Genomic DNA, 4361 nt, shown 5'->3' with positions numbered 1-4361 from the left:
CCCCGGGACCCCCGCACCGCCGGCGGCAGCGGCTCCCACCGAAAGCCCCTCACGCCAGCCGCGCCGGATCCCACCCGAGACACTCCATCGCGCAGCGGCCCCGCGGGACGGGGGCTGAGCCGGGGCTGGCTGCGGGCCCCGTGGGGAACACGGGAAGAGCCCCGGTGTCAGGAGAGCCCCGAGCAGCACCTCAAGTGACCGGGCTGGAAGAAACCTGGCGTTAACGTTTCTGGTACTTTTTTAGAGAAAAACCAACCAAGTCCCCAGAGCAAACCTTGCTGAAGGGAACTGGGGTCGGCACTGACCACAGACACGACGACTCTTCTGGCCTTTCCATTCAAAACCCGCCATCCCCGGCCAGAAGCGGGCGGACAGGCAGCGCCCCGGGACACGGCTGAGAAGGGACAAACCCTCCCGGAGGAGATGCCGTCACGGCTTTGCCCCCCGCTCCCAGAGTCCTGCGTGTTGCTGTGACCTGCCTCCGGGCAGCGTCCACCGACCCAATAAACACGCTCCGGGGCACCCCGGGGCGCTCGATGCCTTCCTCCGGGACAAGGAGCAATAAACAACATGTGACACATCAGTCACTCCCAACGGCGGATGGAGAAGCATCCTCGCACCTCAGTGATAAGCAGCGGACGTGAGCCTACACAAAAAACATCCAGTTTACCAATGACTTCCTGGATACCGATGACCTTTCTTGGTTTCCCGAGCATGGTACTTCACTGGCGTTTTTGAGCATCCACGTTCTTTTCCCTAGGAGGTCACCTCTTGAACCCAACATGCCACAAAACACCCCAGCCAGATGCAGAGCCAGAGCTGCACCGAGGCCACAGACCCCCATGGGCACAGACAGCGCCATCAGCCTCCGTGCACACCCGACCTGTCACTCGCAGGGATCTGACCAACATCTACGATGTCTCAGAAATGGGTTTTGAATGCACACAGCACAAAAGGTGGCATTAATAAACACCTAACAATCTGAGAAATTGGCACAAGTCTTCCCCTTCTCCTTAACAATGATTTCTTGGAAGATTTTATAAGAGGTTTATACTGCTGTTGCTACGGTGAATGATTAAAGGGGAAAGAGTCATCTGTCCCTTCGCATTCCAAAACTCTGCATCCATTCTTGTAGGAGCTGTAGGAAGATGACCTGCAGCTCAGCTTTCCCCTCTCACAGCAACCAGAAAACCTCCTGTTCCCGCTGGAAGGAGGCGGCAGCTCAGCTCTATGAAGCCAGTTCTGTCCCTCCTAACAGACCAAACCCAGAGCTGGACGGGGAGCCAGCATGCTAAACTGTGTGACACTGCAAGGTGAGACAGAGGTTTTTATTGCCGCCTGATGTTGCAAACAACACAGAGGTTACATGTCTCCAGCTCTCGTGGAAGCTGCACTTAGCTTTTGAGGCAAGTAATAGCCTGTGCCACCCGTAAGCTGGGCGTTGCCCGAGGTGCAGGAGGCTTCCATGGATTGTGACAATATGGATCAAATACGGATACCACTGTGCAAACACCACACAAATGTGAGTCGTCCCACGGTTCTGCCTGAGGGGCATGAGATTCCCAGGTCTGGACGTAGCAAGAGCCACATCCATGTCCCCTGACTTCTCCTGTCGCTCACCACCACTACTGCAGCCTTGTAACACAAGGAACAGATGACAACACACCTCAAAGCTCCAGAAACAAACGAGAACTGAGGCCAGAGAGCTAGGACAGCTTCTGTACACATGTTTTGGGTCAAATGCAAACCTGCCAGCTTCGGAAACAAAAAATCTGGAGAACTGCTCCTCTGGTCAAGCAGTTGAAACACACCTGAACGGCCCCATCAGCAGAGCTGTGGCTCAGACACGGTAGAAGATGCTCTTGGAGAACCAGATGAGGCAAACCAATAAATCCTGGAGCCCTGCAATGTCCTATGTCACAAATGAAACCTCAAAGGCAAGCACCGGGACTCAGGCTGTCAGCTGTCTTTATGACCAGATATGACTGTCTTTATGACAGACTTTATGACCAGAATAAGGCAAAGCAAGAAAACCCATTGCAAAGAGCCTTGGAGATTACTTCCTATTAAAATTAGGATGTTTCATTCTATCAGAGGTTTAAATAGGAGCAATACTCTCTTAAATAGGCATAAAAGCCAGAAACAGGAAATGTCTCAGTGAACTTACTAAGAAAAAATGTACACAAATGGAAACCAAATACGTGTGCTGGACGTCTCGTTTCCACAGGCCGTTGGCAGGACGGGGAAGCTGACGGGGCTGGGGGGCAAAACAAGGCAAACCCAACTATTTACCCCAAAGACAAAGTAGTATACAGTGCGATAACAAAGCTTCCATGGTAGATGCTGAAAAGCACCTCACTCACGTCTGGGGATTTGGCACTGCCAATCGCCTCCAGAGACTTTAGAAGATTTTTAGGCTGGTTTGTGAAGGGAGCAAAGCAGCATGGTCTGATGGATCAGGGCATAAATCTTGTATGTGTGGGTACTCGCAGAGCTCACGGACGCCCTGTGAGCTGAACAACAGGCTGTGGGTTAGCGAGTGCAGTGCTGGAGCAGACAGGGAGGGGATACGGAATGAACTCCCCAAACAACATCTGCTGTTTGTCAGTTATTTTCACAATTCTTTGTGATAAAGTTGTAGAATCAGCAAAAGAAATTTCTCAGAAATGCTCATGATGGGGCTGGCCATTACACTCCCTTTTCTCAGGAGGACCAGGTGGGTGCCTTTGCCAGGCTGGCGGGTGTACGGGCTCCAACTAAACTGGCTGAGCATGTAACAGTGGTTTTAAGTAGCAGAGTCAGATGTGTCATGTCCTCCCCCTAGCCTCAGTCCTGCTGGCTCCCACATCCTCTCCGCACTCCACATGCGCGGTGTTTGCTTCTAAGCACTGTAAATAAAACAGACTAAGGATTTTGGATGCGGCCAGGACTTCATTGACATCACCAGCAACACTCCAGCTGGCTTAGGAAGCAGAGTCGTTAACACCGCACCAGTGATTGCTGGCTGACAGCACCTGCGAATCCTGGTAATGGCTCTTTCCCCGAACACATTCTTATCAAATTACATGTTTTGCCTGGCTTCCAGCTGGAGTTAATGAACGCCACGTACCTGTCTCAAATTGCGCTTGGCATTTCCAATCTAATGGCCTCAGGGGGGGGGGGGGGGGATTAAATGAGGTAGAAGAAAATGAGGCAGAAAAAAACCTGATGGAAACAGGCAGCAGCTTGTCCAGATGTAGAGAGCCAACACAGCAGGATTCCCAGTCTCTAACCCTCTACTTTTATACAGCCGAGTGCTCCATTCTCTGCAATTAATCACTGAGTCTCAGCCAGAAAGACTCAGAGGTAGATCTCTCCAGCTCTCTGGGCATAACAGAGAAGGGCCAAGACTAGGCAAGGGGGTGTCCAGCACTAATCACTTTGTACAAGGGGCAGGGCAGTTTGGATAAAAAAAACCTCTGCGACTTGACTATCCAGGCAGGACTAGCTCCTTCTCTGAGCAGGAAGATGGTCTAAACAACTCCTGAAATCCCTCCCCTGTTTTCCTATTAATGGGAAGTTTGCTCAAGGAGTCAAGTCCCATTTATTTCAGAAGAATTCCAGAGTCACACTTCAGGGAGCCCAAGGGAATAGACAGTTTTTCCCCCATCCTGGCTCTAAACTCTCTCCAAGCAGCACTTGGCCATGCAGCACCCTCCAGACCGTGACCTGCTGCTGACTCTCGCCTCTGAGAGCGTTCCCAGCCTCTTTGGGTACGACCTTTTGCCCAGCAATTGACTTGGTAAAGTCTGAAACATCAGGCCCTAAAGCAAGAGTTTCATCTGCAGCCATTTCAAAGATGCTTTAGGCTGACAGAACGGTGTAAAACCTGAATAAAACGCACACTTAGTGTGATCTCTCCTCTGCCTTAGCACTGCAAACCAAATCCGCTGCCACCCAGCCCACGTGCTTTGCAACCTTTAAGCTATTTCTAAAGCCACTTGGAAGCTTCTTAATCATTAAAGACGGGCTTAATGAGACAGCTGCCCAGCACATCCAACAGATTCCTGCTGCCAGTCAGAGGAAATCCGACTCGAGAAGTACTGTCCCAGCCCCACAACAGTCGCTAGCCGCCAGGGAACAAGCCAAAGCCCCGGCGCCTTCAGGAAGATGGTGCCTGCCCCCACCGGCCACCTCCAGCCTCATCCCGCGGGGAGCCGCTTGCCGAGACCCTCTCTCCCATCACAGGCACGGGGAGAAGCGGCTCCCCAGCCCCGCCAGAGCTGCGCCGAGGGCCGGGCGGCTGCCTCCGTGCCGGGCGAGACCCTTCCCGCCCGGGGGGCCTCTCCTCCTGAGGCGGCACAGGGGGCGCCCACCTCCGG

The sequence above is a fragment of the Athene cunicularia genome (genome assembly GCF_003259725.1).
Source record: "Athene cunicularia isolate RWA chromosome 22 unlocalized genomic scaffold, athCun1 chr22_part1, whole genome shotgun sequence".
Taxonomy (NCBI): domain Eukaryota; kingdom Metazoa; phylum Chordata; class Aves; order Strigiformes; family Strigidae; genus Athene; species Athene cunicularia.
The sequence above is the reverse complement of the archived record's forward strand: the minus strand, read 5'-3'. Positions refer to the sequence as shown.